Source organism: Panthera uncia (genome assembly GCF_023721935.1).
Source record: "Panthera uncia isolate 11264 chromosome A3 unlocalized genomic scaffold, Puncia_PCG_1.0 HiC_scaffold_11, whole genome shotgun sequence".
NCBI lineage: Eukaryota > Metazoa > Chordata > Mammalia > Carnivora > Felidae > Panthera > Panthera uncia.
The window spans coordinates 78198750-78224851 of record NW_026057578.1 but is presented as its reverse complement, the minus strand read 5'-3'; the positions used below and the strand labels follow the sequence as shown (position 1 = coordinate 78224851).

At 43.4% G+C, this 26102-nt stretch overlaps 1 long non-coding RNA gene, 1 other non-coding gene and 1 pseudogene across 3 annotated transcripts; all 3 read right to left on the bottom strand.

Moving 5' to 3' along the window:
* Positions 1-259: 259 nt before the first annotated feature.
* Positions 260-13757, bottom strand: LOC125937034 (uncharacterized). 2 transcript variants are annotated; one of them, XR_007462219.1, is made up of 2 exons: positions 13261-13757; positions 260-12619 (listed from the first exon to the last, which is right to left on the bottom strand). It is a non-coding gene; the product is annotated as an uncharacterized LOC125937034 (long non-coding RNA). The 2 variants fall into 2 exon arrangements; XR_007462218.1 differs by having other exon boundaries at positions 260-11978.
* On the bottom strand, positions 5742-5848 carry LOC125937229 (U6 spliceosomal RNA). The gene has a single exon (XR_007462313.1). It is a non-coding gene; the product is annotated as a U6 spliceosomal RNA (small nuclear RNA).
* Positions 13758-16995: 3238 nt separating the features above from the next.
* LOC125936020 (ferritin light chain-like) lies at positions 16996-23679 on the bottom strand (annotated as a pseudogene).
* Between the last annotated feature and the right edge of the window lie 2423 nt (positions 23680-26102).

Sequence of the window (26102 nt, the reverse complement as noted above, 5' to 3'; positions counted from 1 at the left end):
CAGCTCCCTCTTGATTTCCCATAGCCATTACCTGCCTAAAGCAGCTACTCCCAAAGGCTTGGAGGCAGTTGGCTACTTCACAGCACTACGCAGCCATTTTCACATTTACTAGTGTTTTGCTGGCTCTCCCTTCTGGGGTCTTACACTGTGCTATCTGGATGGTAAGTTAAGTCCTTCTAAGTTCCCTTCCCTAAACCTCTACCTACCTCTCCCTTCTCTTCCTGACCTCTCAGGGCTATTTCTCAGGGAAAGCATAGCCCCGAGCTTTGGGCCTGGATCTGAGTGAGTGCTCACTTTTTTTTTTTTTTTAATTTTTATTGAGAGAGAGAGCTCATGTGCCCGTACATGTGCAAGCAGGGGAGGGGCAGAGAGAGAGAGAAGGAGAGAATCCCAAGCAGGCTCCACACTGTCTGCACAGAGCCCCACCTGGGGCTTGATCTCACAAACCGTGAGATTATGACCTGAGCTGAGATCAAGGATTGGATGCTAAACTGACTAAGCCAGCCAGGCGCCCCGTGAGTGTTCACCTTTAACACTAAGACCAGCTACGTATTCCCCTCAGATAAAATAAGATATTTTTCTAGAATGGGAAGGTGGCAGCAGTTGGTTCTTGTTTTAAAAGGTAAAATTTTCTTCTCCCACCACATGGGAGAGAATAATATAAATATACAGCACAATGGAGAGAGGGAAGAGCGAATTTTTTCTGTCACATGGCTCTCAAGGAAATTGCTCCTAAATTTACAATATTTATATTCTCTTTCTCTCACAGAGCAAAAAAAGAGCTGGATTCAGAATTGCCCTTTAAGGAAGAACACAGTTTTCCTAAAGGCAGAGCAAATCTTTTGGGCCTAGATCATTGGCATCCTCCCCCAGGCACACAGTCAAAGGACTCTTTTCTGTATCACAGAATGATGGGGGCCTTGGGGTAGGCTCTCAGCAGCTATCAGATTGTTCACTATCGAAACAGCAGCGTGAAACCTGTTGAGACAGCAAAATACTCTTGCATTTGGTATCAACTCATTATCTCCATATGTTAGCCAGCAAAAAAAAAAAAAAAAAAAAAAAAATCAAGGAACAGTTAAGTTCCATGTTGCAATTTCTAAAAATAAAAGTTCTTAATTTTGAGTTTCATCAAGCTTAGGTTTCGTTTTTGCAGTATTACACATATGTTCTCTACTTCTTACACTGTCTCAACTTTCACATTGCTTTTAGGAAACTTCCTGTTGCATGGAGAAACTGGCCTAAGAAAGCTTGCTGTTAACCTTCCTGTTGACCTCCAATATGGGAAGATACCAGACTATTAGACTACTTGGGCTGCCAAAAGAGAATACCATTGACTGGGTGTTCTAAACAACAGAAATTTATTTCCCAATTATGGAGGCTGGGAAGTCCAAGATCAAGGTGCAGCAGGGTAGGTTTCATCCAGAGGCTCCTACTCTTGCCTTGTAGGAAGCTGCCTTCCCACTGCAGCTCTCTTCCTTCCGTGCACATAGGAAGAGAGATCTCTCCAGTGTTTTTTATGAGGGCACTTATCCCACTATGAGGGCCCCATCCTAATGACTTCATCTAACCCTAAACACCTCCTGAAGACCCCAACTCCAAATACTATCACATTGCGGGTTAGGGCTTCAACCTATGAATTTGGGTGGTTGTGCAGGGGGAGGGGGCGGTGACGCCGTTTAGTCTATAGCAGGCTGTCAGCCTTCGGGGCAGTCTCTCCAATTCCCAATCATGTGATGTGAAATGACAACCAAGACCACAGGTTGCATTTTATTTTTTTTTTAGGTTTATTTATTTATTTATTTTTTAATTTGAGAGAGAGGGGGGGAGAGAGTGCACGGGAGCTGGGAGGGGCGGAGAAAGAGGGAGAGAGAATCCCAAGCAGGCTTCACGCTGTCAGCGCACAGACCAATGTGGGGCTCAATTTTATAAATTGTGAGATCATGACCTAAGCCGAGATCAAGAGTCAGACGTTTAACTGACTGACCACCTGCATGCCCCCACAAGTTGTATTTTAAACTCTGCAAAGTTTACCTCCTATCTTCCATGACTATAAATAGGAAAGCATATTTTAAATTATTATCTTAGTTTTTAAAGTTTTTTTACAACCCTCTTCAAATACTTCATTAGAATAGAAGGCAGTAGCATTCCTTTGAATTTCAAAAAGTTTCTGTCAAATGGTCTTCTACTAGAGAAAAAGAAATTCATGCTAGATACAGGAAGAAGATAACAGTAAGTTCCTCTCTGTGGTGATCTAAAAATATCACAGAAGGCTGCATGTTAAAATGCATTAAAAATGCACAATTACTTTCTTTTCATTCTTATATCTCCCTTTATGGACTGTGATTCATACATAAGAATGCTCTGTCACCAGAAAAGCATAAAAATCAAATTTCACACGCCATATTGCTACTAGGAAAATATGCAGTGTTGAGACAGTGGGTGATTCTTTCTCCTTTGGTCTTTTTTTTCCCCTTTCTTTCTTTTCCTGTGTTATTACAATGTTAATTGTACATTTATTTCTATAACAATAGTAAGTAATGGTAGCTAACATTGATTGAATTCTTAGCATGTGCCCGCAGCATGCCAAATGTTTACACTCCCTATCTCTTTTAACCCTCACAAAAGCCCCAGGAGGTAGATATTGTTATAATCTATGAAACCACACACAAAAAGTTAAATGTTAAGTATTTATAATTTCCTACCTGCTCTTCACCTTTTAGAAAGGTAGAGTCCTTGGAGGATATTTTATTTTCCTTGGTGGGTACTACTGAGGAAATGGAGAAGCCAAAAGAGACAGGGCTAAATTCAAATAAAGAGATGGAGATTCTGAGGGCCTGGAGGGAGCTGGGCTGAAGAGCTGGAAGGGGAGAGTAAAGAAAAAGAGAGGGTAGAGAGGAGGGATAGGAGGAGACTGGCAAGGGCTGGCAGGCTGCAAGAAGAGGCTAGAGAGAAAAAGAGGAACATGCCATGCTTACTACAGAGGAGAATTGGGGGAAAGAGTGGGCTATTTGGAGAGGATATTTCAGTTCAGGTACATGAAGTATAACTTACTCTTTCATAGCTTCAAGAAAGCCTCAATACAGACTCTTCCATATTTCATCTAATCTAAGACACCACTGCCTGTAAGATACAATCAATGGCAAGGTACATCACTATTTTATGTGCCAGGAAAAAAGGAAGGAAGGAAGGAAGGAAGGAAGGAAGGAAGGAAGGAAGGAACGGAGGGAGGCAGGGAGGGAGGGAGGAAGATAGGGAGGAAGGGAGGGAGGAAGGGAGGAAGAAATTACAAGTCCCCATCATTTGAAAACATGTCCTGATTTCAAAGAAACATAATAGATTATTCTGTAATCCTCTCTCAATCAGTTTTATGGGTTTTTTTTTTCCCTTCTTTTTGTAATACAACACTATTTGGTGAGGCCAGATCTGAGCTGCCCAGGAAGGCTTGGCTATATTTTAGTTACACACATTTTACAGATAAAATTGAATCTCGGAGAAGCTAAGTCACTCATCCCTGGGCTCACAGCTAATAAATGGAGAGCCAAGATTCCAACCCAAGTTAGCTTAATTCCCAAACCTGTGCTCTCTACTTTTTAATTAAGACACACCATCAATAGTTGGCCAGTATTTTATTAAATCTGTAGTTAGTAACAAAAATAACTTTGGAATTAAAAAATAACAGCTTTACATAACATCATTTACCATTGTTGTGCTTCAGAACTTCTTGCTCCATCTGGAGCAATTGTGAAAAACCATGATTTGGGCTTTGTGGCTCAAGAATTCCTTTCTCTTCTTTTCAAATTATCTTGAATCAAATAAGGATAGGAAGGCCAAACACCTGAATACTCATCAGGAGTGTCTAAAATCAAAGCACCTCTGCTAGGCAAACATTTTCTTTTGGAGACAACAAAAGAGAAGACCTTTTTGTGAGTCACAGAACTAGAGAAACATCAAGCTCTAGGACCAAGCTCTAAGGACAAGTTCTAGAACCAAGATCAAATATACAAAATGTAAATGGAGGAGCAGAACATGAACCTGGGACAAAGTGTTCAACCTCGCTAATAATTACAAAACTCCCAGACTCTCCAGTTCCAAAACGGGTACCTGACAACGTGGTTTTGCTACATTAACCAGCACTTTTAACAATCTGGACCTTTGCTCATCTGGCCCTCCATCCAAGAATGCCTCCTCCCCCTGCTCCCACTTACCAAAATCCTTCAAGGGGGAGTCAAAAGCTTCCTCTTCCATAAATCCCTCTCAAATCCTCCAAGAGGATTAATGGCTCTTTCTGGATTCACCTGTCATGATACTGATTTTCTTCCTCCTTGGTTTACAGGTTGTTGATGAAAGACCTCCTTAGTAGATTATCAGCTTCCTGAAGACAGGCATAATTTGCTTGTTTGTGGGCTTGTTTTTAATGAAATCATGCTTATAAAGCTTGAGCACAGTGAATGACATGTAAAGGGGAGCTGACTGAAGTCCAGAGCAAGGACCAATGTAAGAGACCAGAATATGGGGGTGCCTGGGTGGCTCAGTCAGTTGAGCATTGACTCTTGATCTCAGCTCAAGTCAGGATCTCACAGTTTGTGGGACTGAGCCCTGCATTGGGCTCCATGCTGACAGCATGGAGGCTGCTTGTGGTTCTCTCTCTCCCGCTCTCTCTGCCTCTCCCCTGCTCATGTGCACACTCGCTTATGTCCTCTCTCTCTCTCTCTCTTTCAAAATAAATAAATAAGCATGAAAAAAATACCAGAATATGCCACCCCAAATATGTCTCTTTGGTTTAAGGTTTATTTTGAGCTCATGTTTTTTGAGAAACAGCAGACACAGAAGAAACTCTGAAAGCAGGGTAGAAGTTACCATTTTATAAGGGCAATTTACATTTATAAAGGAAATCTCCATTTGTAAGGGTGTACCAGAAAGAGAAGGAAGACTTTAGATCACAAGAGACTTACCAATAGAGAAGGCACTGACTTAAATATATATTAATAAACCTTATCCTTATTGACTGTACTCTTCCTGGTCATTTTCCCATAACTTGCCTCCCCACACTTCCTTTGTTTTAGCTAACGATGGTATTTAAGCTCAAGTTCTAGCCACCTCTTTGAGTTACTTTTCCCTGAGTTTCTCCCATATATATGAGATACACATGTTAATCAACTTTTTTGGTTTTTGGTTTTCTCTTATTCATCAGTCTTTTGTAATAGAGGCTCCAGCCAAGAACTTAGAAGAGTAGAAGGAAAGGGTTTTCTTCTCTGCCCTACACCACCTAGTTAATGGTTGAACCAGCTGGAGCTGAGAATGCAACTGCACTTTTCCATGGAACCCTGGCTCCTGCTGCCGCCCCTGTGGGCACTCCAGTAGCTATTCTTGATAGCAGTAACAACAACAAAAACAACAAATACATTAAAAACCAAAACACTTAGTTCATAAGGAATGAAAGAAAACTTGGTGGGGTTAATGTTCTATTTCTTCTTTTCTTCAACTTGATTAAGAAAATTGTCAAACTATTGAATCAAAAAGTTGACATGGATGATAGAATGAATTTCATTTATATTCATTAGTTGTTCACATTTTTGCCTTTTTTTCTGAACAATCTGAAAATAAGTTATACATCCAGACACTTCACTACTAATTATTTCAGCATGCATCTCCTAAAAATAAGGACATTCACCTATATAACCATAATGAGATTACCAATAATAAAAATAATTTCCTAACATTATAATTCTTTTTTTTTTTTTAGTATGGAACACTTCATGAATTTGTATGTCATCCTTGCACAGAGGCCATGATAATCTTCCCTGTATCATTCCAATTTTAGTACATGTGCTACCAAAGCAAGCACTAACATTACCTAATTCTAATTCTAATTTTAATTTCCCCAAACTATCCCCAAAATGTCTTTTACAACTAGATTTTGTTTTGTTTTATTCAAGTAGGATCTAATCAAGGTTTATACATTGTATTAGGTTATTTCTCTTTAGCTTCTTTTAATGTAAAACAATCCCTCAATTATTTTTATTATTTATTATACTGACTTTTTGAAAAATGCAGGCCATATGTCTTACAGAATGTTCCACTGTCTAATTGTGTTTGTGTGTGTGTGTGTGTGATGCAGTTTAATGTTTTCTTCTACCACCTGTGTTTCCTATTAAATACCGAAGTTGGATGGTTTAGGTTAAAACTTTTTGGTAAAGTTATTTCACAGGTGATGCTTTCTATGTCATAGAGCATCTCATCAGAATGCACACATCAGGCATCCCACTCTTAGTAACTAGGTTGGACTGCATGGTTAAAGTGCTGATCAGCAGATATTTCCCTTTGCAGTGAGCAAATAACTTGTGGAATGACACCCTGTTCTACCTTGTTCATTTCTGTAGCTCTCAGATCCTAGCACAGGCCACACCCAGCAGATGGATGCGTTCTACCTAGGCGCTACAAACTAAAGTTGAGCACAAGCACGCAGATCTCACCAAGGCACTTCCTTTCATGGATTATTCTGGAATAATAGAGACCTTGCAGCCCTAGGAGATGGCAGTAGGAATACCTAGAGCAGGTGCTGAGGAGTAACAAGGTTTCTGCTGATGGTTCAGGCTGAGTTCCCAGACCCATACGAAGTGCTTGGGAGGAGATGCCTTCTTTGAGAGACTGCTGGAGGAGGCTACCCAGAGCTGGGTAGAAGGCAGAAAAACAAAAACTTGTAAACTATCATTTCAAAGCTGGGAACAGTTTTCTGTTTTGCAGTAAGTGAAGACTCGGAATCTTCCTAGTTTTCAGGAAACCACTTGCCTAGTTCATTAATGTTATGTAAATTTTAATCAGGAAATGTTTGAGCTAAATTGCTTATTATAATGTAAGAGGATGTCTATGCTTTTGCATAGTCATATCTCTTCAGAGCTTGTTCTCTTATGAGAAATCCTATTTTGTTTTGTTTTGTTTTGGAATGTGTGTGTGTGTGTGTGTGTGTGTGTGTGTGTGTGTTGCCTGACCATGGTTTAAAAATTCTCTGCACATGGAACTGTTGCTCATTCTGGTGGAGATGAGTGGAAGGGGCACCCCAAGATAGTCTGTATGTAGTCCTCACTGTTGTCATGAGGGCACCATCCACAGAAACTCCTTCACTGAATAGGAGAATGTGAATAGACTGGTTCCAAAGCAACCCTGGGCATTCCCAAAAACACCTGGGGAACATTTGAGGGGTAGCTTAAACTCATCTGCGTATGAAAGTTAAAATATGACCTCATGGTGATGTAGTTTGATGTAGCACACAAAATGCTCTTACACCAGTGTGTACACATAAAACTTCTTTGAGAGAGCAGTGTGGGCATAGAAGTAGTGGACACAGAGGTAAGAGCCACCCACATCCCTGGCAGCTTCGAGAGAGAACAAAAGGGAACATGTTGGCACCAGATCCTTTCACATTTTAACAGGCAAAGACTGTCTTCTTTGGCCAGGAGTGGAGGGTAGCTGTCTATGGAATATCACCAAAAATGAGTCAGTGCTAGGTATACAGCAATTCTGTCACCTGCTGGCCTTGATATGTTATCAATGGGTCAGAATTTGGCCACATTAGAGTGGACCTCTTCAGTGGAATGAACACACTATCCAAAAGATTTCTTGATTCCTAGAATTCCACTTTTTTGATTCCTAGAATTTCTAGATACCTTAAACCTCTTAGCAATAAAGTTTGAGGAACAATCCACCAATCTCCACTTATCTCAAACTAACCATAAGCCTCCTCCCAAGTCCCCAGGGACAAGCAATGTACTTTTCAGGATCCACCCTGTGCAGGGTCTTGGGTAGCACTGGGACTAATTTTGCTCAGGCAAGTGTGGTTTATAGCACAGGGCCTAAGATCTCAAAGTCTTGTCTCCCTTAACATCTCTCTTTGTTAATTAATTTTTTTTTCTAACTATTTATTTTTGAGAGTGAGAGAGACAGAGCATGAGCAGGGGAGGGACAGAGAGAGAGGGAGACACAGAATCTGAAGCAGGTCCAGGCTCCGAGCTGTCAGCGCAGAGCCCAACGCAGGACTTGAACTCAAAAACTGTGAGATCATGACCTGAGCCGAAGTCGGATACTTAACCAACTGAGCCACCACCCAGGCACCCTGGGTTTATTGCATATATCTTATCACAATCTACCATGAAGTGATATTATACCATTTCACATATCATATAAGAATCATACAGTAGCATACTTCCATTTCTCCCCTCCAAGTCTTTATGCTGTTGTTTTCATGCATTTTACTTTTACTTATATTATAAACCTCCTAATACATCATTATTGTTTTTGTTTAAACAGTTAATTATCTTTTGAGACGCCAAGGAATACAGCCCTGCTATAAGAGAGGCTTTCTCAGACTGTGATCTGCCATCCACATTGGGACTGAGAGTCAGAAATGGTTGGGGCCCCAAGCCTTGCTCAAGAGCTTCCTATTAGTATTTCTCAGCTAGCGTAAGGAGCGAGAAGCATGAGAGCCAGCATACTGACAAAGATCAGATGAAGGACATTGCCTTCCTCTTAAGCCTATTGTTTCTGATGGCCTCAAGAAGCCGCCCTTATGTTAAGGAAGAGAGAACTGCCATGCAGAGCAACCAGTAAATAACTGAAATTTCAGAATGCCGAACTATGTTTAATGAGATATTATTAAATATTTGGCTGCGGTCACTCGGTCATACCCCTGACGGGAGGCAAATAACCAGAAAGCCTAAGTGCCAGCGGGACTTGTATTGTCAACAAGACCACAAGTCAGGCCCGGAAGCTGCTCTTGAACCACAGGATTCCATCTGGTTCCCCCAGAGTCTGGCATTGCACTTTGCTCCTTTCTGCACTATCCCCTTCTTCAGGCCAGCCTTCTGTTTTGCCTGAGCCTCACAGCGGTCATAGTGACCTGCCCAGCAGGGAAGTGTGGAGAAGCCACTCCTTACAAGATCTCCCTGACACTATTTAAGGGCCAGGGATCTGCCTGCTGGGCTAGATTTACCCTAGAGTCTGTCCCCCAGTCTCTACCCTGCCCCAATGCCAAGTCCAGTCTCTAGGTACAGCTCCTCTAGTTGGGCCTGAACTGCTACTGTCACCACCCAGGTGTTGAAAGAGGACACTTCAGATGTCATGAAATCTACCTGCCTGCCCAGGCAGGGTCCTTGATATATGGTCAACTATTAGCGTTTTCTCTCAAATAACTGAAGTGTCTCTGAATAGAACTTCCACCTGAGGTTCTAATTCTGGGAACCTTCTTAATTTACACAGGATTTTCTACTTTCCCCTCCATCCACCTACCCTTCAGACAGAAGATATTTTTGGTCATGTTTTCTTCTGCCTTCTCTCCTCAAAACCAAAACATTTTTAGTTGAATTTAATTCAGATAAAAATTTTTGAGCCCTATTAAGGCTATGTAAGATACAGATGGACTCAGAGGTGGAAAAGTAGGAAGGGGGCACTGGGTGGCTCAGTCAGTTAAGCATCGACTCTTGATTTCAGCTCAGGTCATGATCTCATGGTTCGTGAGTTCGAGCCCCATGTTGGGCTCTGTGAAGGCAGTGCAGAACCTACTTGGGATTCTCTCTTCCTCTCTCTCTGCCTCTTCCCCACTTGCATTGTTCTTTTCTTTCTAAATAAATAAATAAACTTTAAAAAAAAAGTTAAAAAAAAAAAAAAGAATAGTAAGAAGAAGGAATTTTCTGATCTCTATATCAAGGAATTTTTTTCCCTACTTGATAAGAAGTGGAATAGATCCAGGCTTGGTGAACCCTGAAGCTTATGCAATTTTGTGTCCCTCTTACACCAAAGAACATAAAACTCCAACTTCACACAAGATTAGTTTCCTTAAAATAAGGAAGAAAATCACAACAAATTGAAAACTATATAGGGGCGCCTGGGTGGCTCAGTCGGTTAAGCATCCAGTTTCAGCTCAGGTCATGATCTCATGGTTCGTGAGTTCGAGCCCTGCGTCAGGCTCTGTGCTGACATCTCAGAGCCTGGAGCCTGCTTCAGATTCTGTCTCTCTCTCTTTCTCTGACCTTCCTCTGCTCATGCTTTGTGTGTCTCTCTCTCAAAAATAAATAAATGTTAAAAAATTTTAAAAAAACATGTAAACTTTAGAAATACAAGAATCATAAAACCCAGAAAAATTACATATTTTCATAAACTGTCTGACATATCTCTATAACATTTTTTCCCCACATTTTTTGGTCCACGCACTGTCTGGTTGCTACTTTGTATAACAATAAATTTGTGAAATACTTTTTTATAGAAAAAAAAAAGGATAATTTAGTCTTTCCTCTACCATGTTTGATCAAAGCTTGCTTTTCACGGTGCCTGAGTGGCTCAGTCAGTTAAGTGTTGGGACTATGGGTTTTGGTTCAGGTTATGATCTCACGGTTTCGTGAGTTTGGGACCTGCACTGGGCTTGTGGTGACAGTGCAGAGCCTGCTTGGGATTCTCTCTCTCTCTCTTTCTCTCTTTCTCTGCCCCTCCCCTATTCATGCTGTCTCTCTCTCAAAAATAAATAAATGAACTTAAAAAAAACAAAAAAACAAAAACAAACTTGCTTTTCATTGACAGTTTAGAAAAGTCACTTTCAACTTCTCCAGCTCAGCTTCACAATTCATTATTTGTAATGTCATGTATTGTTGAATTTTTCCCAAATTTGGAGAAAACTATCAAGTTCATTTTGTACAGGAGCTATATATAATTTCAGGGACTTTCAAGTTTTCTTGTTCAGTGTGTCATCTTATTCTTTGAATTGACAACACTCATTATCCAGTTTGCCACCAATATTCTTATAGTGGCATATGTCAATGTTTTATATCAAGACAGCAAAAACTTAGTAAGAATCTACATAGATGTACTTGGGAGATGCCATTTCGGGCTGGAGAGAAGTATGAGCACAAGCACGCCTAGCAAAGACAAGAGTTCAATGGATGAAGCAAAGGGTACATGGATGGTGGCAATAGGTGATAAGACTAGGGTAACAGACCAGGCAGAAAGGTGGGAAAGAGTGTCAAACAAAGCAAATATCTGAGGACAGACTCTCATGCCTTTAAGTGTAAGAATCCAGTATAATCTTAAGTATAAGATTAGTATAAGTATATAGATTAAGTATAACCCAGACTTGTGTTAAGTTCATAAGATGAACCCTAGGTTGAATCCTAACTCTGCCAAGTACCAGCCTGGCAACAACATGACTTTCCACAAAAACGACTAGCTAGCAACATGAATATATCCCTGAAATCCCACTAACTGGATCTCCAAGTCAACTTCCCCTTAGTCATATCCTCAAAATACCCCAATCATTCCCACACCAGCAGACTCAAGAGGAAGTATGATGGGGGCGCCTTGGTGTCTCAGTCGGTTAAATGGCCGACTTTGGCTTAGGTCATGATCTCACGGTTTGTAGGTTCGAGCCCTGTGTTGGGGTCTGTGCTGACAGCTCAGAGCCTGGAGCCTGCTTCGGATTCTGTGTCTCCCTCCCTCACTCTGCCCCTCCCCTGGTCGTATTCTGTCTCCCTCTCTCAAAAATACATAAACATTAAAAAAAAAAAGAGGAAGTATGAGGGAGGGAGAGCTGAAGCAGTAAGAAGACCCTGCCCTGATTACAGTTAAAATGTTTTCTGTAAATTTTACAAAAACATATGACTACATGAACACATTGCTAGGGACTCTCCCAGGGCCATGCAAGGGGCTTATGCAAGTGAGGGGCCCAGAAATGTAAGTTTCTCTAGTTTCATTGTACATTCATCTCTTGGTGGAGAGCATAAAACAAAAACCACATACACACTATATTAGTTATTTCGTGTTGAGTAACAAATTATATCAAAATTTAGTGCCTTCAAACCACATACATTTATTATCTCAGTTTCTGAGGGTCAGGAATCCAGGCGCAGCTCAGTTGAATCCTCTGCTTCATGGTCTCTCACAAGGCTGCAGTCAAGGTGTTGGCCTAGGGTCTACAGTCTCATCTGAAGACTCAACTGGGGAAAGAATGGCTTCTAAGCTCATTCATGTGGTTGTTAGTAGGATTCACTGCCTTGAGGACTTAGACTAAAGGCCTCATTTCCTAGTTGGCAGATGGCTAGAGGCCACCCTCAGTTCCTTGCCACATAGGCCTGTCCAACATGGCAGCTTGCTTCATTAAAACTAGGAAGAGAGAGTTTACTAACAAGACAGGAGTCACAATCATTTAGAATTAAATCATGGAAGTGACATCTTATTATCTCTGCTGTAGTCTATTGATTTCAAGCAAGTCACTAAGTTTAGACACTTGGAGGCGTCAAGAAGCAAGCCAGTCTCTAGAATAATTTTTAGTCTCCTTCCACCGGCAGAGACAACAGGCAGGACACAACCTGGCTGGTTGGCCTACAGCGTACAGCAGGAAGTAGAAATGCCTCTCACACACTGTGGCCATAGGAAGTGGTGGAGATGGAATGCCAGACTCCAGTCTAAATGGCTCATGCTAAGATTCAGGTTTCAAAATGAATCATTAAATGCAGAACTGGGACAGATACCAAAGTCAAGAACAGAGGCAACTGGAGTTGGACAAGAAGTGATTCGGGGAATCCTTTAGGTAAAGGGCCAGCACCTGTGGCAGGGTGTTTAGCTATCTTCAGGTTATCTTTGCATAGGCAGGTGGTCCAGTAAAAGGTTGGGATATGATACACAGAAAGGACATAATAAAGAGTTAGCAACCATGTGAAACAAACACTTCCCTGCTTTTTCTTTCTCCCCTCTCTGGAGACCTTTTGATGGCCACTCTAACTTTTCCTCTTTCTTTCTCTCCTTTTTTTTTTTTTTAATATTCATTTATTTTGAGGGGGGAGGGGCAGAGAGAGAGTGAGTGAATCTCAAGCAGGTTCTGTGCTACCAGCCCAGAGCCTGACACAGGGCTCAATCTCACAAACCGTGAGACCATGACCTGAGCCAAAATCAAGACTCAGATGCTTAACTAAGTCACCCAGATGCCCCAGTGAAAGTTTATTTTTTTAACAACTTTCTTGAGATATAACTCACACACCATACAATTTGCCTATTTAAAGTGTAGAAGTCAATGGTTTTTATTGTATCCACAGAGTTGTGCAATGATTATCACAATGAATTTTAGATCATTTTCATCATCCCCCAAAGAAATCCCACATTCCTTAGTAGTCATGTCCCATTTCCCTCCACCAGCACCTCCAACCCCTAGGCAATCACTATTCTGCTTTACCTTTCACTGCCTATTTGAAATTAAAAGGTCACATGCTCTATAGGTCTCACCTAATAACACTTGTCAGTGACCACAAACCTTTGACAAACAAGGTAAGTCTGTGAGTAGAACACCAGGCTTTGCATAGTGAGTCACCGGGATGGGACATGGTGATGACTCTGTGATGATAAAACCTGAGCGAAGCAGCGATGGAGGCAAAAATCCCTGGACAGCACAGTCAAAGGCCAAAGTTCATGGCTAAGGACTAGCAGAAATGCCACAGCACCAGTGCCACTTTATTGGATCACAATAGTCTCCCAAGTTCTTTTCTGGAAGGCCTAGGAAGAGAGTCCCACAGCAGGATAAAGCTCTTGGGCTTTGGAGTCGGAGGGCCAAGCATAAATACTGGTTTCACACTTGCTAGTTGTGTGAACTTGGGCTGACATACTTCTTAAGCCTCACTTTCCTGATGGGTAAAGAAACCAGGATTAGGATGGGTAGAGCACAGTGTGCAGGCTCACAGAACTTCCCTCTCTGCAGCTGAGAGCTTGACACACAGCCGGACCCCCAAGAGGCATGGAGGTCTCACCTTCCCACGTCCACCAACTCCAGGTGTATTTAAAAAAATTGTTTTAATGTTTATTTATTTTTGAGAGAGAGAGAGAGAGAGAGAGAGACAGCATGAGCAGGGGAGGGGCAGAGAGAGAGGGATACACAAAATCTGAAGCAGGCTCCAGGCTCTGAGCTGTCAGCACAGAGTCCAATGCGAGCCTTGAACCCACGAAACACAAGGTCATGTTCTGAGCTGAAGTCGGATGCTTAACCAACTGAATCACCCAGGCACCCCGCCAAGTGCATTTTTGAAAGAATGATCACGTGACCATAAAAGCAGGGAATTGTCCTTTGGCTGTTCCAGCCTCTGCAGCTGTGCTGCTGGGACTCAGCTTGCTCAGGCCCAGGAAAGTCCGGGGCAGCTTGCCACACAGAACTTTCTAATGAGCATCCATCCACTGTCCCCCTCGAAGCTGGGCCAGGTTATTTACTACCCCACTGTGGCGGAGTCAGGGTCTGGACTCAGGTTCTTCCTCCCTTGACCATATGACCCCACAGAGTGGACCCACCCCCTACACTCGGGTTGTATGGGCACCTAAACACCTCCCCCTGCCCCATCTTTTCCCACCCCACCAGCATCTTCTCCCAAGGAACTGGATTTTTTTGCACATGCAAATACACACACACACACACACACACACACACCTCTACCTTTTGGTTTTGTTGGCTCTTCAAGGCAAACACAGGAACAGAGCCTATTGACCCAACCCTGAAAGAGAAGCTGTAAACTGTCTTGCCCAGGGATCTCCAGACCTGAATAGACCCTGGGAGAAAGGAAGGCCTACCCAGCTTCCTAAGTTTCTTCACCCAAATTCTTTGTCCTAAGACAACTGTATAACTCCCATCCCAGCTGCCAACCAGTGCCTCAGGGTAGGAATCTGGAGGCACTCGCAGTGGCCTCAACCTAAAACTCAGGAAAGGAGTGAGGCTTTCATGATATCAGCCAGGCCCAAGACACCCAACTCCAGCAAGCCTGAGCAAAAATGGGAATGCACTGGCTCAAAGGGTGGTGAGGATGGGATGGCAGTGGATCCAGGGCTCTACACTGTCCTGAGTCACCTTTGCTCTCTTCACTCCCATTTTTCTGTTTCCATGGGTGTTGTCTTTTGCCAATGGGAAACTTTCTGCAGATAGTCAGGGAGCTGGTGGGGTAACCCCATCTAGCAACCCTGAGAAAAACAGCTCCCCTCTCCCAGCCCCAGAGGATTCCAACAGGCCCTGCTTGATCACATGCCCAGCTCACCAGTCCTGTGGCTCCACCCATCTCCAGGAGAAGGATGGAGGAAGGCATTTTGGGCAGGCAAAAATAGTAGTTTCAACAGTCCTCTACATGGCAGCTGTTTTCAAACATGGGAAATTTCTCCTCGCTGAGTAAAAATAGAGCCCAAATGCTCTAAAATAGAGGAAGAGTCTGGAAGGCCAAGAAAGCTGCCAAGAACAGCCGTTCTGTAAATAAAGCACTATGTGCTAGAGTAGGACAAGGAACCTCCTGGAAAGCAATTCATAGCAGGCTATCCTTGAGCACACTGACATCTCCTGACCCTGGCTGAGGAGCCCCTGCTCCCATCTAGAGGGAACGGGGTTATTTTAACTTGGGCCTCCTTGCCCGGTGTGGGAAGAAAATGCAGGCCTCTCCCACATGAGACTTTGCTGCTCCCTCTACCCATGACCAGACCCTCCTCCTCCGATGTGACCCCTAAAAGTCGCCCAGCGCTGCAAACCACCCCCTTGTTGGAGAAAATTCCACCAGCTTTTATGGGAGGAGGTCCACCTCTGGACCATTCCAGGACCACGAGGAAAGGGACTGTGGGTCCTCAGGTTCTGATCCAGACTCCCACCACAAGGGATATGGGGGAATTTCCGCCCCAGCCATGGACACCTGGAAGTAAACACATTCTGCAAAGACAGTTGAACCCTTCCTCGTGTTCCACAGGGGCTCTGCCCCTGACCTGCAGTAACAGTAGGCTATTGCCCTGCACTGATCCCCACGTGCTAAGGAGCATTCAACCTTCTGTGCCCTTCTGGAAGCTTCAGATATTTTGAATGAGAGTGCCAACCACACTGCAAGGAAGTGACCAGCAAGAGGTGGATCAGCATGGGATGCAGAGGATAATGAAGGAACAGAAGGAGCCAAACCATAGGAAGAAAACGAGAGAAAGAACAGGAACAGAGGGAGCAACCATGATGATGAAAAAACCAACAGCCACCGTTCACTGAGCACTTACTACACGCCAGGCTCCAAGCACTTCCCACACATTAGCTTATTTAATTATCTGTCCATTTAAAAAAATATTTTTTAAATGTTTATTTATTTTTGAGAGAGAGAGAGAACACAAATGGGGAAGGGGCAGAGGGAGAGAGGGAGACAAAGGATCCAAAGCAGGCTCTGCAATGACAGCAGACAGTAGTAGAGAGTCTGACTCGGGCCTTGAACTCACTAACTGTGAGGTCATGACCGAGCTGAGGTCAGACATTCAACCGGCTAAGCCACCCAGGTGCCCCTATCTGTACATTTTAAATGTACAAGCTTTTATTTATTTTTTTTAAGTTTATTTATTTATTTATTTAGAGAGCACACACGAGCCAGGGAGGGGCAGAGACAGAGGGAGGGAGAGAAGATCTCAAGCGGGCGCAGAGCCTGACACGGGGCTCGAACCCATGAACCGTGATATCATGACCTGAGCTGAAACCCAGTGTTGGATGCTGAACCGACTGAGCCACCCAGGTGCCCCGGTACAAACTTTTAAATGTACAAATGTCCCCCAAGATATTTCTTAACTGCAAAGAGAAAGACAGCACCTTACAAAGGAGAAACCCAGTCAACATATTAAAATGACCAGGAATCAGACATTATTAACCCTCACTATGATGCACTGAGAAGGACAAAAAATCACTTCTGTGGCATTCCTGCCCAAAATACACAACCTCATTCTAATTGCGAGAACACAGCAGACAAACCTAAATTGAAGGACATTCGACTCCTCAAAAATAGTCTTCAAAAGTATTAAAGTCATAGAAGGCAAAGAAACATGAAGAAACTGCAATAGACTGGAGGAGTTCAACAACAAGTGGGATCTTGAACAGGATCCTGGAACAGAAAATGGGCATTAGTGAGGGCAAAAATGGTAAAATTAAAGATCTGTAGTGTAGGTAAGAGAATATTTATTTCCTGTTGTTGGTTCATCTAGTGCCAATTGTGATCATTGCAACATGGCTGTGTTAACATCAGGGAAAGTTGGGTGCGGGTAGATGGGTACTCTCGAACTACAACTTTTCTGTGAGTCAAAAATTAATTCAAAATTTAAAAATTTTTAATTATTTTTTAATTTTATGTTTTTGGGGCAGTTTTTTGTTTGTTTTTATTTTAAAGATTTTTTTTTTAATTTTTGAGAGAGAGAGAGCGATGGAGCACAAGCAGGGGAAGGGTAGAGAGAGAGGGAAACACAGAATCTGAAGCAGGCTCTAGGCTCCAAGCTGTCAGCACAGTGCCTGATGTGGGCACGAACCCACAAACTGTCAGTGCATAGCCCAACGTGGGGCTTGAACTCGTGAACTCTGAGATCATGACCTGAGCCGAAGTTGGACACTTAACCAACTGAGCCACCCAGGTGCCCCTAGTTTGTTTATTTATTTTTGAGAGAGAGGGAGAGAGCACGAGCAGGGGAGGGGCAGAGAGAGAGAGAGAGAGAGAGAGACAGAGAAGTGGGACTTGAACCCACAAACCATGAAATCAAGAGTTGGATATTTAACCGACTGAGCTGCTACCCAGGTGCCCTTGAATTTAAAGTTTTCTAAGTGCAAGATTTCTCCAAACAAAGCAATCCATCTCAGAAGAGTAACTTACTGGATTGGTCTACCAGCATAGGGAAAAAGATCCAGACTTTGGATAAGGCAGAGAATATTTTTGTGTACAACGATGTGGTATCCTAGGATACTAGAATACTATATCCTAGGATATAGGATATGCCTTTTTGTTAAGCAGGTCCTCACTTGCAGGGACTGGGCTGGCACCCATTTCAATAAGCACCTCTGTAGTTTCTGGAGGTGGAAGAGCAAGTCAGGCTGCCTCCTGCCATGAAATGCTGCCCCACAGCCTCATGGGCCAGCGGGCTCTCCATGATGTTGTTCTGCGTCTTCTGTCTTGTTCTTCAACCCAGCAGGGCTCAGCAAGTGGGAAAGTTCTTAGCTTTCTTGACAGTGCATCACAGCCCCTCCTCTTTCATTCCTTCCTCAGTGACTCACTTTTGGAGGCTTTCACAATCAAATAAATAAAGGTATTTCCCACCAATCTTAAGCTTGACAACTTCAACTCTCAGTGTCCACCAATCCTTTCTTATATCCCACAGAAGAAAAGTCAGTGTGACATTACTGCTATCTAAGCAGTGGAGGTTTGCCTACATTTGCTTATCTTCTTTATCTTTGTGCTTCTCTGGGTTTCTCCCATCTCATCAACTTGGAGGGTAACAGCAGATCAGAGGCTGTTGCTGAGAATCTGTAGCCCTGGCCTCCTGGCTGACTGCAGGTTGGTCCTTAAGTTCCAAACGAGCAAAACAGACGGGACTTCCACCTTGTCACTGTGCTGGACCTTGGCACCTGTCATCTGGCTCCTGGGTCTCCCTCCACCCAGTTATGTTTTCTTCTAGGCCCCTGCGAGCCTGCCCGTTGGCTGTCTTTGTGCTGAGCCAGCAAAGCTCTGTTTTCATTCTCTTCTCTCCACCCCACAGACTGGAAACAAATTATCCAATGATTAGTTAACACTTCATCACTGTGCCACATTTTGCAATGAGGTGGGACAAGTGGAAAAAGGAATTCTGACCTCAGTGCCTTGAACCCTTGAACAACAGCAGGAAGAGCCCAGAAAGCTACTGATTCAAAGGAGGCGAGGGTTGAACATTTCTCTACTGCCCAAGGAGACTTGGGGTGGGGCCAGAGTGAGGCTGGGACGGCTTGATCACTTCCCACCCACGTAGCAATTTTTGGCAGCTGAGGGAGTGCTGCCTGGGCAGGCTTGGCTGTCTGTGAACCAAACCCAGAGCCCTCTTCCCAAGGCCACCTCCCTGGCTATAAGAAACGGAGCTGGGGACCCCAATTCAGGAGAGTGGGCAGTGTTTGTCTCCTCCTCCTACTAAAATCACCTTGAAATGACAATAACGGGATACAAAAATGAAGAAACCCAAAGTGGCATTGGCAACAAAGATGGTGCCATCAACAGAAAGATCACTTCTGAAAGATAGGAAATATATGCAATTGTATTGCTGGACAAGCTGAAAGAAGGGAAGCACAGCCCAGAATACGGTCGAGAGAAAGCTGCAGGGATATGGGGCTAACATTCACAGGGGAGCTCCACAAAGTCTCCCAGCTTGCAGGAGGCAGTGGGGATGATTTACTGCAGCACTGGCTGCATAGCTGGCCCAACCCGTCCAAACACACACACACACAGTTGGGTGAGCATGAGCTCAGATGCTTATATGCTAAGAAATGTTTCCTAGACAGAGAGATACAATGTTCTGGTTGGCAGGAGAAGCTGAGTAGTACACGATGAAATAGACCCAAAGCAAAAAGGAGGAAAGGCAGCTCCAGCATCTGGTCTCCAGCCTACCTGTCTCCCACCTGCTCAGTCCCTGAAAGGGTATCAGCCTCTACCAGGACACTACTCATACACACCCTCACTCAGCCTCCCCATGCAAGGAAGTGGTCTTGGGGATGAATGGCCCTGAAAAGAAACAGTTCCCAGGAAGTGACACAAGTCAGTTCAGCGCATTCATTCACAGAAATGGCCAAGGATCACTTCGTATTCTCTTCCATGAAAATTAAAGTGAAAACCAGCTAACTAAGGCCTGAGATACTTCACTAAGAATTATCAAAATAAAACAGGACTAACTCTTCTAAGTCACTGCATCCACAAAGAACAGGCTGCAATGGAAAGCAGAGTAATAAACAAGATATTGCTTTTTGAAAATTAAAAAAGAAAAAGGATGGCCAAAATAAAAAAGTTCTATAGAGGGCTAAGTAAAAGAATGATTAAGACTAGAAACCTGTGTGTATGTGCACGCATGGCACACTGCAAACAGCTTTGTTTCCACTTGGTCCATGGCTTGGGACAGGGCTCCAGGGTGGTTAAAAAGCTGCCTGGTGGCTGCAGGGAGAGGCTCGGGCACAAGCCCTGGTCCAGGGGATTGCATGCCAGAGAGGCCCCTCAAAGGCTGCCGGGCTTCAGAGGCTTCTAGTCATGCTTGAGGACGAGACTTTATTTATTTTTATTTTTTATTTTTTTAATATTTATTTATTTTTGAGAGAGAGAGAGAGAGAGAGAGAGAGAGACAGAGACAGATGAATAGAGACAGAGGGTGAGCGGGGGAGGGGCAGAGAGAGAGGAAGACATAGAATCTGAAGCAAACTCCAGGCTCTGAGCCATCAGCACAGAGCCTGACACCGGGCTGGAACTCAGGAACCATGAGATCATGACCTGAGATCATGACCTGAACCGAAGTCGGACACTTAACTGACTGAACCACCCAGGTGCCCCTTGAGGGCGAGCCTTTAGAAGAAATACTCGCCCAGCCCAGCCTGGGGGCCATCCCGCCTGCAGGGGTGAGTCAGGTGGTCACCCGTCTTCTTGATCCCCTTCTCATCCTGGTCCTCCAGGAAGTCACAGAGATGGGGGCCCGCGCAGGCAGAACCCAGGGCACGTAGAGCCAAACGGGCCCGGTTCAGGTTCTTCACCAGAACCGGGGCGGTGTCTGTCTGGGGCGGTGTCTGTGGCTCATCCTGGAACAGCTTCTGCCTGGTCTGGTCCCGGAAGAGGGTGTGGCTGCCTGGTTGACTTTGCAACTTCCGGGGACACTCCACACCCTTGCACCCTTGCCAACACATGGAAGTAAGTGACCCATGCCCTCCAGATTCCCATTGTCACGGTCAAAATAGAAGCCCAGAGAGAGGTAGGTGTAGGAGGCCTGCAGATGCGTGTTGACCAGGAGGTTGACAGCCCCCTCCACCTCGGTGAAATAATTCTGAGGAATCCGGGGAGCTCACGGTTGATGGGTAAGAAGGAGCTAAGCTCAAAACAGGGTGTTGGCCAGTCCCAGAGGCAAAGGATGGCCGAGAAGATGCCTCCAAAGGTTGTGACTGGAAAAAAGGTTGGAGGGTGGTCGGGAGGCTGGTAGAAGGGGCGTCCCTGCATCCGTTCCGTCCAGACACTGTTGAAGCAAGAGACAGATCCGTGGAGCATACTGCAGGAAACCAAACTATTTTTGTAGTGGATTGCAGTGCAAGTTACAGCACACTCTACTCGGCCAAAAATCACCACACACTTAGAATGGGTCACTATCCTGGTGGGAAAATTATACGTCAATAAAGCTGTTGTAAACAAGAGCCCAGCCCCCTCAGGCCTTAAGAGGGATCATTCTGGGGCATACTTTCCACACTGTTCTTCTCCACAGATGTCCCATGGGATTGAGCTCCAGATCCATGCTGGCAGTTGGCTTAACACACACTCCTTATTGGCTGCCTTTCTTCCCAACATCACCTTCTCACAGAACATGTACCCAAGAAACTAATTGTGCTAGAATCCTTCTCTAGAGGTCTATTTCTGGAAGAACCCAAACCAAGGGCAGGATATGTTTTCATTTTGTACTCTTCTGATAGTTAAAGAAGAAGTGGTAAAGTTGGTGCCAGGATCAGGGTTACTGATGACATTTCAAAGAAAGGTTAAGAAAGCCAATCTGGGGAAGGACTTGATGACGAGCCAGGAGAGAGTTTAGTTGAAGACAGGCCAGGAAAAGGCGTGTCCCAGGACAGTAGGTCTCCAGGGCACTGAGAAGCCCTTGCTGGGATGTAAGTTCTTCCCAAGGCTTACTGCTAAAGTAGGATGAGAACATTCCCCTGATGCGGGACAGCTGTCAGGAAACTGCAAGCACCTTTGTTCAACTGCCAGGCCTCTTAGAAATAAGCCCTTGGATTACAATCAAATTAAAAACTCTACTTTTGTTGCCTCGGCACAATCAATATACCTCCCCTTTCACAATGCACACTAGGCAGGAAGAAAGCAACTACCAGAGCTCAAAAGCCACCACGGTTGCTTGGGTGGAAATTGCTAACCACAGAGAGTGATGGAAAAGAAGGAAATACACCTAAGTAGGATTCCACTTTTCAATTTAAGTGTTTTAAAACTTTCTATATATGCATGGAATACACACGCTAATGTTGCATTTCAATTATTCTAAGGAGTAATAGTTTACACTTTAATATCTCTGCCATTGAGGCATATCATACAACTGACATAAATCATATTGAATGGATTTTAGTGGTAAATAAAATATTACAGGTTAAAATTAACAAATACACTTTATATACAATGTGACAAGATTTTTTGGCTCCTTAAGTATTAAAATGCCTCTTTCTTGGCCTCTACCTTTTCAAAGTATTACTTTGAGACCTAAGTGAATCAGGACAAATACTTTAATTTTTCAGATTTACTGTTAACTCTAACAAGGTGAAGTTCAGCTTCAAGATTATGTGGCAGATGTTCCTAGCATTTAAAGCATATAACCAATTTAAGCATCTGACTCTGGATTTCAGCTGAGGTCATGATCTCATGGTTTGTGAGATTGAGCCCCACGTCGGGCTCTGCACTGACAGCACGGAACCTGCCTGGTATTCTCCCTCTCTCTCCCTCTCCCTCTGCCCATCCCCCAGCTCATGCAGTCTCTCTCAAAATAAATAAATATTTAAAAAAATAAAACGGGTGCCTGGGTGGCTCAGTCGGTTAAGCATCCGACTTCAGCTCAGGTCACGATCTTGTGGTTTGTGAGTTCGAACCTCACATCAGGCTCTGTGCTGACAGCTCAGAGCCTGGGGCCTGCCTCAGATTCTGTCTCCCTCTCCTTCTGCCCCTTCCCTACTTGCACTGTCTCTCCCTCTCAGAAATAAACATTTAAAAAAATAAAAATAAAATAAAACGTATATCCAATATACAATTAACATCAAGGAAAATTTATCCAATAATTCCCACAGCCCAGCTCATGAAGTATTTGTTTTCAACTGTTCTACACAAGAATTTTTACTTCATCTGACATTTTTCATTAAGAAGGCAAATCACACTGAATTTGGCCCAAGTAAAGGCTTTATTCACTTCAGCTTTCTTGGAAGTGAAAATAAGTCATCCTTTGCCTTAATAAATGCATCTTTTCTCTTTCTGCATCTGAGGGGACCAAGACAACCCAGAACACCAAATATTCCAGACCACTGTCAATCAGGAGTAGCAAAGCAAATGGCCATACCTGGGGGGAAGGGGAAGGCGCTTTAATTCTGGATTCAATTTCCAAGTAACTCAGAGTATTCCCTTCCTGCTCTTCTGTTCCATTCTCCCTTGACCAACTAAAGAAAGGAAACCAGGGCCAGGGATATCTCCTTCATCCTTTCCCTTTTAATGCCTGCTTGGGTTCATTGAAATTTAAACCCTAGGGGCGCCTGGGTGGCGCAGTCGGTTAAGCGTCCGACTTCAGCCAGGTCACGATCTCGCGGTCCGTGAGTTCGAGCCCCGCGTCAGGCTCTGGGCTGATGGCTCGGAGCCTGGAGCCTGTTTCCGATTCTGTGTCTCCCTCTCTCTCTCTGCCCCTCCCCCGTTCATGCTCTGTCTCTCTCTGTCCCAAAAATAAATAAAAACGTTGAGAAAAAAAAATTTAAAAAAAAAAAAAGAAATTTAAACCCTGGCAATGTTCATTCAGCCTTGACCTTCAAACTTAGAATCGACATGACTTGGGAGTAGCCGTGAAAAAAGGTCCAAACACATTTCTGCTAGAGCTCAGGTGAGTAGTTCTCAAAGAGTGAATTAGACGGTGATGCTTACATCCGAGGTGGAGGTTCAGGGGAGAATCCATCTCGTAGGCACCGAGAGAGGGTTTCGTGAACTCAAAGATCAGTTGGTGCCATGATAGAGCCAAAGGCAACATGTAAAGGTTTAAAACCCAGTATATCCTGTTGCTAAAAAAAGGACACAAACCCCCAAATAGACATGGGGTAGGATAATACAGTCTTTAAGATGCTGCTTTAGAAACAAGAATATACAATGGAGAAAGGATAAGTCTCTTCAATAAATGGTGTTGGGAAAACTGGACAGCTACATGTAAAAGACTGAAACTGGACCACTTTCTTACACTACACACACAAAAATTAAACTCAAAATGGATTACAGACCTAAATGTGAGATCTGAAACCATAAAACTCCCAGAAGAAAATATAATTTCTTTGACATCTGCCGTAGCAACATTTTTCTAATATGTCTCTTCAGGCAAGCGAAACAAATCAAAAACTAACTATAGAGGCTACACCAAAATAAGAAGCAAAAGAAACCATCAACAAAACAAAAAAGGCAACCTACTGAATAAGAGAAAACATTTGCACATGATATAACCAGAAAACGGTTAGAATCCAAAATAGAGAGAGAGGGGTGCCTGGGTGGCTCAGTCAGTTAAGCTTCCAAATTCAGCTCAGGTCATGATCTCACAGCTCGTGAGTTCAAGCCCCACATCGGGCTCCGTGCTGACAGCTCAGAGCCTGGAGCCTGCTTCGGATTCTGTGTCTCCCTCTCTCTTTCTCTACCCTTCTCCGTTCATGCTCTGTCTCTCTCGGTCTCAAAAATAAACATTAAAAAAATTTTTTAAAGTATATATATATATATATAGAGAGAGAGAGAGAGAGAGAACTTCTATAACACCAAAAAAATAATCCAATTAAAAATGGGCAGAGAACACGAATAGACATTTTTCCAAGGAAGACCCACAGATGGCCAAAAGACACATGAAAAGATGCTCAGTATCTCAGTGTCATCATTAGGGAAATGCAAACCAAAACCAGGATGAGGTATCACTTCATTGGCTAGAATCAAAATGACAATAACAAGTGTTGACAAGGATGCAGAGAAAAAGGAACCTTCATGCATCATTGATGGGAATGCAAATTGGTACATGCATACATGTATATGAGATTCCTCAAAAAATTACAAATACAAATACCGTATGATCCATATAATTCCACTACTGGTATTTTACACCTACAGAAAATAAAAACACGAATTCAAAAATATCTACACACCCCTATGCTTACTGCAGCATTATTTACAACAGTTAAGATGTGGAAGCAACTCAAGGGGCCATGCATAGATTAATGGATAAAGAAGATGTGGTATATACACATAGTGGAATATTACTCAGCCATAAAACACAATGAGATCTTGCCATTTGTGACAACATAGATGGACCTAGAGAGTATAATGGTAAGTGAAATGAGTCAAAGAAAAACAAATACCATATGATTTTTACTTATACGTAGCATCTAAAAAACAAATGAATAAACGAAAAGCAGAAATAGACCATGAACACAGAGAACAAACTGATGGCTGCCAGAGGAAAGGGGGTGGGAAGATAAACAAGATGAGGGAAGGGGAGTGGGAGATACAGGCTTCCAATTATGGAATGAATAAAATTCGTGGAGATAAAAGGACAGCACCGGGAATATAGTGGATGATATTGTAATAGTGTTGCATGGTGGTAGATGGAAGCTACACTCAGGGCGAGCAGAACATAATGTAAGGAGAAATTTAATCACTAAGTTACGAACCTAACATTGTGTAACAGCTATACTCAAAAAAATTAAAAAGTTGCTGCTTTTGTCTTAAATTCTCTCTACTCACCACAAATGGAAGCATAAATACTGATACTCCTCTTTCAAGACTCTAAATGGGAAAGCACTTTTAAGAATTTTTTAAATTTTCTTCAAGTTTATTTACCTAAAGAGAGACAGAGACAGCAAGGGAGGGACAGAGAATGAGAGGGAGAAGAGAGAGAGAATGCCAAGCAGGCCCTGCACTGTCAGCACAGAACCCAACATGGTGCTCGATCCCACGAACCACGAGACTATGACCTGAGCCAAAATCAAGAGTCAGATGCTTAAATGACTGAGCCACCAAGGCGCCCCAGTAATTTTAAGAATTAAAAAAAAAAAATTTTAATGTTTATTTTATTTTTGAGACAGAGACAGAGCATGAGCGGGGAGGGGCAGAGAGAGAGACACACAGAATCTGAAGGAGGCTCTGGACTCTGAACTGTCAGCACAGAGCCCAACATGGGGCTCGAACTCGTCAACCACGAGATCATGACCTGAGCCAAAGTCAGATGCTCAACCGACTGAGCCACCCAGACGCCCCAACACTTTTAAGAATTTTAAACGCAAAGACAGAGGACCCCTTGAGACAGAGAAAAACTTATAGGTCAATATTGCTATTAATAGTTTCTGGGTGGAAAAA